The sequence below is a fragment of the Erinaceus europaeus genome, chromosome 6 (genome assembly GCF_950295315.1).
Source record: "Erinaceus europaeus chromosome 6, mEriEur2.1, whole genome shotgun sequence".
In the NCBI taxonomy this organism is placed as follows: domain Eukaryota; kingdom Metazoa; phylum Chordata; class Mammalia; order Eulipotyphla; family Erinaceidae; genus Erinaceus; species Erinaceus europaeus.
Window position 1 is genome coordinate 72563140 of NC_080167.1, and position 10792 is coordinate 72573931.

General features: G+C 48.2%; 1 long non-coding RNA gene across 1 annotated transcript; it reads left to right on the forward strand.

Moving 5' to 3' along the window:
- Positions 1-1482: 1482 nt before the first annotated feature.
- On the forward strand, positions 1483-8684 carry LOC132538964 (uncharacterized). The gene is made up of 5 exons (XR_009550296.1): positions 1483-1619; positions 5851-5950; positions 7006-7094; positions 7514-7603; positions 8503-8684. It is a non-coding gene; the product is annotated as an uncharacterized LOC132538964 (long non-coding RNA).
- Positions 8685-10792: the final 2108 nt, after the last annotated feature.

Below are 10792 nucleotides of genomic sequence, written 5' to 3' on the forward strand. Positions count from 1 at the left end.
CCCCTCTTATCCTATGGTTTTGTTAATGTTTCCTTTTTATAAATAAATTTTTTTTAAAAGGAACTATATAAAAAACAAAATTTAAATTTAAATAAAATTCAAATCCCATTAAAGGTAAAAAAAAAAGATTGCTTTATTATGAAAGGGATAGAGAATGAGTGAAAGAGAGTGAAGGAGGGTGGGAGCCCTGCTCAGCTCTGGCTTAAGGTGCTGCCTGGGATGGGACCTATAGGCCCTCAGGCACAGATTAGTGCTCTAAAAGGCCAAGTTGAGATAGGAGCAGAATAGTCTCCATAGAAGATAGCCAAAAGGCGAACAAACAGGAAAAAATGCTCCAAGTCATTGACTGTCATATAAAATAGAGACAACAATGAGATACCACTTCACTCTTGTGAGAATGTCACACATCAGAAAAGGTAACAGCAGTAACAGATGCTGGAGAGGGTGTGGGGTCAAAGGAGCCTCCTGCACTGCTGGTGGGAGTGTCAGTGGGTCCAGCCCCTGTGGAGAACAGTCTGGAGACTCTCAGAAGGCTAGAAATGGACCTACCCTATGACCCTGCAATTCCTCTCCTGGAGATAGATCCTAGGGAACCCAACACACCCATCCAAAAAGATCTGTGTACACATATGTTCTTAGTAGCACAATTTGTAATAGCCAAAACCTGGAAGCAACCCAGGTGTCCAACAACAGATGAGTGGCTGAGTTAGTTGTGGTCTAGATACACAATGGAATACTACTCAGCTGTAAAAAATGGTGACTTCACCTTCTTCACTCCATCTTCGATGGAGCTTGAAGAAATCATGTGAAGTGAGATCAGCCAGAAAGAGAAGGATGAAGATGGGATGATCTTACTCATAGACAGAAGTTGAGAAAAAAGATCAGAAGGGAAAACACAAAGCAGAACTTGGACTGGAGTTGGTGTAAACCCCAAGAACTCTGGGGGTGGGGGGAGGGTTTAGGTCCTGGAACATGATGGAACATGGAGGAGGACCTAATGGGGGTTGTACATTATGGGGCAAACTGGGAAATGTTACATATGTACAAACTATTGTATTTTACTGTTGACTATAAACCATTATTCTCCCAATAAAGAAATTAACAAAAAAAAAAAGACTGAGTTATTTCCTTGGCCCTTGATGGTTTCTTTTTGATTTGTAGGCATCATAAAAAATAATAATAAAGAAAGATCTCTAATGGCACCAGGCAGGGGAGGAACTGGCCGCTTTTGCCTTCCCCACCTCTCCAGCCAAGCTGCCTCCCTCTGTGAAGCCTGAGAAGTCACGCCCAGACTCCAGGGATGGGAGCTGTGACCAGGCTGAACCAATCAAGGCAGCCAGTTCTCCCTCCTGAAGGCATGAGCATATGACCCCAGTCAGCCTAACCACAGTAAACCTCAGGTCTTTTAAAGTGTTTGGACAAACTTCCTCTCTCTCTCTCTCTCTCTCTCTCTCTCTCTCTCCTCTCCCCCTTCTCTCTTTCTCTCCCTCCCTCCCTCTTTCTCTCTCCTCTGCCACACCCCATCAGAATGGGATTGCATGTAGCCCCTGGAGCTGATGACCACTGTATTTTGGCCACCAGTGAGGCTCAGTCTTTGGTGGAAGCTGTCACCACAGGAGGTAAAGCATGGGGAGACAGAAAGAAAAGACTCCTTGGTGGTGGTAGGAGATAGCTAATGGCTATGCAAGGAGAAAAGAGTCCTTGGTAGGAGATAGCTAATGGCTATGCAAGGAGAAAAGAGTCCTTGGTAACATTCTTGGGCCACCGGTCAAGCCCTGCCTAACAGCTGACACTTCTGCTCATTGATGGGCATTCTGCTAGAGACTGCCGTTCTTTATTATTGTTGTTGTTATGATGTTTTATTTACTGGATTGAGACAGCCATAAATCAAGAGGGAAAGGGGTGATAAGGAGATACAGAGAGACACCTACAGCCCTGCTTCACCACTTGCAAAGCTTTCCCCCCTGCAGGTGGGGGCTGGGGGCTTGAACCTGGGTCCTTGTGCACCGTAACATGTGCACTCAACCAGGTGTGCCACCACTCGGCCCCAAGATTGCTGTTTTTTTTTTGCCTCCAGGGTTATTGCTGGAGCTCAGTGCCTGCACTACGAATCCACAGCTCCTGGAGGCCATTTTTTCCCCTTTGTTGCCCTTGTTGTTACCCTTGTTGTTGTCATCATTATTGTTGTTGTCAGATAGGACAGAGAGAAATGGAGAGAGGAGGGGAAGACAGAGAAGGGGAGGGAAAGACAGACACCTGCAGACCTGCTTCACTGCCTGTGAAGCGACTCCCCTGCAGGTGGGGAGCTGGGGACTCGATCCGGGATCCTCACGCCGGTCCTTGCGCTTGGCGCCACATGCGCTTAACCCACTGCACTACCCAACCCTAGATCGCTGTTCTTTTAAAGAGCTGTTTTAGCTGTTGTCAGAGCCTCACCGCTCCGAGACAACTTGCTTTCAGATAGAGAGAGAGAGAGAGGCAGAGTGGGAGAAGAGAGAAGCCAGAACAGTGCAGTCCCTGGGGCCGAGCCTGAGGCCTCACACCCACACCAGGTGCTCTGTCACTGAGTTGCCTCTTACCCTCACGAGAGCTTCAGTGACTTCCATCAGTTCCCCATTTCCATCCCAACGGAGCTCTTGTTATATTCTCTTTTTTTCTTCTTGTTGTATTCTGGATATTAGATATAGTTATACAAATGTCTTCACACTTTTCTTGCCTTACTGTGCTGGCAAGGAAGACAGGGACAGGGTTATGTGGAGATGGCAGGACATTTAAAGCCAGTCTACCAGTAGCCAGCGCTTGAGCTGTGGCTCACAGAGTTGACACATTCTTTCTTTGTTATAAGTCAAAATACTTTATATTTCCTTTTAAGTGTTATTTCGTAGGACTTCTTTCCTAGTGTCTTTTTGTCTCCATAGAACAGGTTTAGTATCAATTTTAAACTTAATTCCATTTTGGACGGAAATATACTCTGAATGATTTCAGTTTTTGAAAGTTTGCTGAGTGAGCCAAAGAACCGAACAGGAAGTTCTCCAAAGAACAGATACATGTGGCCCACAGATACACGAAGAAACGCCACTTATCATTAGAGAAATGCCAATCAAAACTACACTGAGCTTCCAGCTCTCGCCTGTGAGGACGGACCACACCAGCAAACAGGAAACACAGGTGCTGGTGAGGTGGTGCTCCACTGCCCGTGGGAACGCAAACTGTTTGTAAGACTTGTGAGAACTCTGGCGGAGACCTTTGGGAGGTGGGAGGGTGAGGACACAGAACCCTGATGGTGAGGGTGGTGTGGAACCAGACCCTGCAATCCTAAATCTTGAAGCGCATTATAATCACAGATAAAAAAAAATAATTAATAAAAGTTAAGGTTTGTTGAGATATTTTGGATGAACCAGATTATAGTTTTGATTTGACAAATAGTCCATATACATTTGAAAAGAAAAGAATGTGTGTTCTCTCCTTGGTATGTTAGACCAACATTATTTTTTAAGTTTGTTTTTAAATTTCTTTATTGGGGAATTAATGTTTTGTGTTCAACAGCAAATGCAATAGTTTGTACATGCATAACCTTTCCCGGTTTTCCACACAACAATACAACCCCCACTAGGTCCTCTGTCATCCTTCTTGGACCTGTTCTCTCCCCACCCACCCACCCCAGAGTCTTTTACTTTGGTGCAATACGCCAATTCCAGTTCAGGTTCTACTTGTGTTTGCTCTCCTGATCTTGTTTTTCATCTTCTGCCTGAGAGTGAGATCGTCCCATACTCCTCCATCAGACCAATATTACTAATCCTTTGTTCAGACTTCAGTATTTTTGACATGTGACATATCTGTCCTCAGCTGTTTAGATGAGTGTCTTAACATATCTCTGCTTAGACTACAATTAGATTTCTACTTATGACTATAGCTGAGACCATTTCTTCTTTTAGCGTTGTTACTGTCTCTGTGTGTATTTTGAATCTACATGGATTTACAGCTTTTTTCTTTCCTAGTGGATTGCCTATTTATGATTCTGAGACGTTCCTCTACTCTGATGGTGCTTCCTGTCCCCAAGTACACTCACCGGACAGTTGTATGGCTAAGCCGGGAGTTTTCTCTCAGACTTCTGCTCCTAGCCCCTTTCTTCATGTTGAACATCCGTCTCCATAGTCAGAATGTAATTGAACATTTTTTTTTGCTTTTATCTGACTTGACAACCGTAGTCCTTGACTTGAACTAGTCTATGTGCATTATTGTAATCGGGGACACTGTGGATTAGATCTCGCCTTTCCCTGCTCTTCTCTTATGTGGCTGCGGCTGCGTTCTTTCTTCCTCTCTTTTCCTGATTACTGCTCATCCGTGTGGATCTTTGTTCTGTTTTTTTTTTTCTGTCAACTAACTTGTTGTTACTCATTTTTAAAAATTCTCCTCTGGTGACCATCCTAGAGACGTCTGCAAGTCACATCTCTGATTGTTTATAAGTCAGGACAGTTTTTACTTTCACACTTCCCAGACTGCGCTAGAATCTGATCACCTTTAAACTCTGTTCACCCCTTCCTGCCTCTATTGTCCTTCCAGACGTCTTCATTTTGGATGTAGTTGAAACAGTTTTAAGCGGTAGTCATAACTGTGAAGGTTTTGTGCAGTCAGGGCTCTGCTATGTTTATACCGAGTGTCCATGACTTCTGCGTCTCTTTAGGCCTTTCCATTCGCCTTTGTGGCGTTCTCCTCTGTGGAGAACCCTGTGACTGCTGTCTGCTCAGCTCTTCTGGCGCTGTCTGCAGGTCTGTTTCTGTGTTTCCTGAAATCCTCACATCTGTGTCACTGCATCTAGCTGGAGGAGGAGTCCCAGCTGCTCTTGCTGTTCCTTACTCTTAGTTCCTGTGTTTCTTGTTTATTTGATCCCATGGTAACTATTGAGAATTTGTCAACCAGTCTTTGGATCTTGTTAAGGTAGATTACTTTTGTCTAAGTACTTCTAAGATTTAATTCTTATTTTCTCTTTAAGTTGTTTTACCCTGAGATTTAGACCTTGTTTTGTGTCCTAAATTTTTTTTTGAATAGCCATCTTTTCTGTCTTCTAATACTGTTATACTTTCATTCTCTCTACCCAGAGCTCAAGAAACACAAACTCTACATGCTTGCTGGGATTTTTCTCTTTGGAAAGAGAGAGAGAGAGAGAGGAGAAGGGAGGGGGGAAAGGGAGAGGGAGAGAGGTGGGGGAGGGAGGGGGAGAAACAGAGGGAGGGGAGACCACGCTAGGAAACTTCCTTTAGTGCAGGGAGGCTGTGCTCTGACCTGGGTCATACACAGGGCAGAGCAGTGCTCTATCCAAATGAGCTATTTTCCAGCTGCTGTTGGACTTTTTTTTTCTTTTTAACGATGTTCAACATACATCTCAGATTCTGTTTTTGTATCTCCTACTCATTTTTTCCCTATGATTTCAATATTGATGTATCATAGACCTGACCAGGTTTTCTTATCATCTTAATCTCTCCTTTTTTGTAATCTACTTCATATCTTTTTAAAAAAATATTTTATTTGTTAATGAGAAAGATAATGGGAGAGTGAGAAAGAATCACAAGAGACATCACTCTGGTACACGTGCTGCTGGGGACTGAACTTGGGACCTCCTGTTTGAGAGTCCACTGCCTTACCCACTGCGCCCCCTCCCATACCACAATTCATGTCTTCACCTCTCTGGCTTCAATCTTGTGTTTCGCCTGTTAGTGACTGTTGTCCCTCCTATTTCATTTAGTGCATTCGTTATAAGGGCGTCAGTGTTCTTATCTGCTGGGTCCAGTTGCTCGATCACTGAGAAGTTGTTTCCATCTCCTGATTCTCACTTCTCTGGCTCTTTTTCAGCAGGCTAAGTCCTGTCTTACTAATTCTGGACACCCTGTATTAAAAACTATGCTCAGGTCATCTTCTTCTGCAGGAGATACCCCTTTTCACTGCAAGGCAGGTAAGAACCACCCACACGGACTGCATTAGGGTGGGCTTTGCTCACGGGAGGTGAGACTGTCATTCCCGGTCCAGAGCGGAGCCCCCCGGGCCTTGAGATGGGGCCTCTCCTTCTGTTTCATCCTCAGTCAACTCACATCTCATTTTTTTTCTCTTCTCTACTCTGAGGGAAGCAGTCCTCCATCTTTGGCTGAACCTATATGGCTGTACTAAAAATGCCAGATGGTTCAACCAGAGAGTGTGAGGGGGAGATGGTCACTGCTGTCAGGGCCTGCAGGGAGGAGATCTCACGCCCCAGGGGCCGAGGGAGAGGGCCAGGCAGGGTGCTGGCGGGAGAGCTGGCCGCACCCACACTCACACCCCGCTAAGGCCTGCTGATCAGGGCACACTGACAAGACCCACTTAAGCCAGAAAGAGTGGCACAGAGCCGGGTAGCAGGGGCTCTTATCAGAGGTGGAGTGCGGGCAGACCGTTGGCCACAGGGGTCCTGGGGAAGCCAGATCAGGCACTTGGTTTGTGGGACTCTCTGGGCTGGTATCTCACGCCTGAGGGCTTGAGAGTCTGCATAAGGGCCCACCCGACCCCCAGGCCACTCACAAGGAGAAAAGCAGCCTTACCCAGGGTGGTTTGCTGAACTCCACATTCCTTTGACGCTTCAGATTGCTGATACATATATATATTTCCTCTCCTTTTCTTTTCTTTTCTTTTCTTTTCTTTTCTTTTCTTTTCTTTTCTTTTCTTTTCTTTTCCTTTTTCACCAGGGTCATGGCTGGGGCTCAGAGCCTGCACAATGAACCTACTTCTCCTGGAGGCCCCCTTCACCCTTTCTGTTTTGCTGGTTCTTTATTTGATAAGACAGAGAAACTGAGAGGGGAAGGGGTAGAGAGGGAGAGAGACAGACACCTGCAGCCTTGCTCCACTGCTCATGAAGATTTTCCCTGCTGGTGGCCAACGGGGTTTCGAAGCTGGGTCCTTGCATGTGGCAGCATGTGCACTTAACCAGTGTGCCACCGCCCAGCCCCTGGATCTCTGATTTTTCCATCTTCCTTTCTGCAGAACCACCGGCCGCACTGTGTGGCCTCTCTCCGTCGCCTCTGTGGTACAGCACCTGGGTCCCGGAGCCCAGCGCCGCAAAGCACGGCAGAGTGAGCTGCACTGCCCCTTCTTGTGTCCTTGTTCCTCTCTGTCTCTGATCCAGAGTCGTGGCCTCCCGCCCTCCTTCCAGTTTGCTTCTGTTAGTTACTGGTGCTCTTCAATAAGTGCTCTGCATGCCACAGCTTGTTGGTTCCTAGCTTTTTCCTCAGTGAAAGCACTGGTGTGATAAGGTACTTCATCAATTGAAACTTGCTTTTAAGGATCCAAATTGTCTTTACTTTAAGTTGAATAAAATTTATTATTTTAGTTGATTAAGACAGAAACTGAGAGGGGAAGGGGAGCTAGAGAGGGAGAGATAAAGAGACACCTGCAGCTCTTCTTCACCACTCGTGAACCCCCCCCTTCCCACAGGTGGGGACCAGGGGTTTGAACCCTGTCCCTGCACATAGTGACTTATGCACTCTACCAGGTATGCTACCGCCCAACTTCAGGGGTCCAACTTCTCAGCGTGATGGAGTGAGACCCGTTGCACTTCCTAGACCCCAGCACTCTGTGTCAGGTAAGCTCCACGCCCCTTGTGAGGTATCTGAAAGAAGCCCTTTGGCCCTTTCTTTCAGGTCAGAGTATTTCCCATGTTTGTGGTGCAGCAAAGGCTTTGGGAGACACTCAGGATCCCAAACACACTGCAGGGAGGAGGTGCGAGTCAGCACAGGGGAGCTGCGCTCTCTCCTCTCCTCAGGCGCCTGCTGGCTTGGCCTCAGAGGAGCCTTTGAGAGACACCAGAGGCTGAGGAGTTCTGCTGACTCCCAGGCAGTGCCCCGCAGTGCCTCTGGTGAGCAGTCAGAACGGCAGAGGGAGGCGTCTCTCCCTGGGGAGGGACAGACAAGGAGATGAAGCCTCTCTGAGCAATGACCAGGTTGGCAGTGAGGGGCAAGCTGCTGGGGTGTAGACAGAAAGTTGCTGGAGCTCAGAGTAAGCCTCAGAGCAGGTCTCAGTCACCAAGCTGCAGATGCCGCCATGACGCCATCCTGACCTCCCCGGGCAGACAGCCTCCCCAGTGTGTCCTGGAGCCTCCCCTCCCAGAGCCCTGCCCCACTAGGGACAGACAGACAGACAGGCTGGGGGTGTGGATCCACCTGCCAACACCCATGTCCAGCGGAGAAGCAATGACACAAGTCAGAACTCTCACCTTCTGCTCCCCATAAAGAATTTGGGTCCAGGCTCCCAGAGGGATAAAGAACAGGGAAGCTTCCAGTGGAGGGGATAGGACAGGGAGCTCTGGTGGAGGGAACTGTGTGGAATTGTGTCCCTGTTATCTTATAGTCTTGTTCATCATTAAATCACTAATAAAAATAAGAAAACAATAGTCCATAGACATTTTTTGATGTTCTGAAATCCAAAGAACCTGAAAGCCCGTAACTAATAGTAGCACTCCGTGTCTGCCCCGTCTCCACGTAGAGCTCCCGTCTGGTGGGGTCACACCACTCTCCTCGCCAGGCCTCTCAGTCACAGCCAGCGCAGCCCTTGTGCGACTGTACCGAGAGGTAGCTTCCTTGTTTATGAACTCTAAACAGTGGCAGCTGGACATTATGGCTAGTGCCTCTGCAGTTATGGCTTCTCCCCTCCTCCTCTTCCTCTCCCTTCTCCTCTTCCTTCTCTTCCTTCCTCATCACCACTTCCCTCCCCCCATCTCCCCTGAAGAATGAAATTCCACCTGCAATATCACTACATAAACCTTTTGCATCGTTCAGGCATTGTATTTTCATTGTTTCCTTCCTTGTTCAGCTTTTTATTTTTCCCCAGAATTAGTCACCCTTCTGTTTATACTTCTATGTGCCGAGTTTCTGTGTATCTGTCACTACATATTTTTCTGTTTGTTCTACCACATCTGTCAGACGACTAAAATATACGTTTCCCTGATGCTGAACACAGCAGATCCATCAGCCCCATGCAGCCTCCTCTCCTGAGATCCCGCCCTCACCGCTTTGATCTCCTGCTCAAATATGAGCTTGGTGTCCAAGGCTGCTGCCCAGATGTACTTCTGGGACATTCTTTACTGACTCCTGGGACTCTCCCGTATCCTCTCCTTCCTCTGTCTCCTCGTCCCTCTCCTTTGCTGACTTCCTCATCTTCGGAGAGAGTGGGTCCTCTAACAGTTTCCCCAGAAAGTGGCAGCCTGGGTGAGTGTCCTGAGTCTTTGAATAGGAAAATCACAAGTAACTGTCCGTCAGCCTAGGAATGTATTTTAGTTCAGAAATCACTGTGCTGTGCACGTCGAGGACGTCCCTCCCCTCTGCTGTGGGCTGGTGTTTTAAAGCCCCCCCCCCCGGGAAGCCTCGGCTTGTCTGTGGCCCGGTGAGCAGAGGCAGGCTCTCCTGTGTGGCCCCCAACCCCTTGGCCTTGGGGCTCTCGTGTGCTATTCGAGGATCCCCTGTCCACCCCCCTCTCTCTGTCCTCTCAAAGACCTCACGGAATTTCAGTTTCTAGTCACATTTTATGGAGCTCTTTACACCATGGGGCTCCTTTGCAGCAAAGAGTTTTTATGATTCTACACACATACACACACACACACACACACACACACACACACACACACACACACACATTTTTTATCAGAGCACTGCTCAGCTCTGGCTTGTGGTGTGGAGGATTGAACCTGGGAACATGGAGCCTCAGGCATGAGAGTCTCTTTGCAGAACGATTATGCTATCTACCCCCACCGGGCCATGATTAGGTGATTATACATTATTGCATCATTGTGGAGAAGGAGGCATGGGGGGACGTCAAATGTGAATCCAAGAAAGGCTTTCTTTTACCTTTACTGAACTCAGGTTTTTTTTTTTTCCTGAGTGAATCTTGCTTTTTTAGTGATTTTCTATTGTTTGGATTGTTTTTTTTTTTTTTTTTTTTTGCTTAGCTAGGACACTGGCCATGGCCACGTGTGCATTCAGCTGGAGACACGGAGTGAGGGAGACAGCACAGTCTTCGAGCTCCCTGCCCCCTCTGCTCCTATGTAGAGCTGGGCTCACCCCGGGCTGCACGCCCAGTGAGGTCTCTCTCCAACCCTCCTACAATGTTTTTTTGAAGTCAGTGAATTCCTGCCCAGCTTTCTTCCTTTTATGGTTAAGTGGTAATGATTTAAAAGCAGAGTGGGAGAGGCCAGGAGATAGCTCAGTGGCTAGAGAGCACATCTCCTCGTGAGTGAGGGCCTGTGCTCCCCATGGGCACGCCAAGGCCAGCACCAGAGAGGGACTCGGAGTGCTAGAGTCCCCCCACCTGCCCTGCCTCCCTCCTCTCTCTAAGAATGTAGAGCGGGGAAAATGGCTTAGCCACGTCACGCACAGGGCCTCTGCTCCCCTGCGTCTCCTGCAAAGTCACAGAGACGGTGACAAGAGCGTGGGGAGAGCGGCGGGCCCTCCTGGCGACCACGGCGCCTCAGCAGAGACTCATGGATGTGGATGATGACACGTCACGCTCTTGGAGCAGCTCCTGAGCTCTGCCGCTCAGTCCGCAGCAGCGACCCGTGGCCACCACTTGGAGGGCAACCTTCATGCACCTGGGAACAGCAGCCTTGCTTTGCAAAGGGGGAAAACGAGACCCAGAGGGGTTTGGCTGGTATATGAGGTGGACAGCTGGCCAGAGGCAGAGCGGGGCTCGGCTTTGATCTGAAGCCCCCCGTTTTCCTGCTGGCTCCCCACCATGGATACACTCTGGCCTGTCCTCTGGCTTTCCCCCCAGCCCTGTTGGC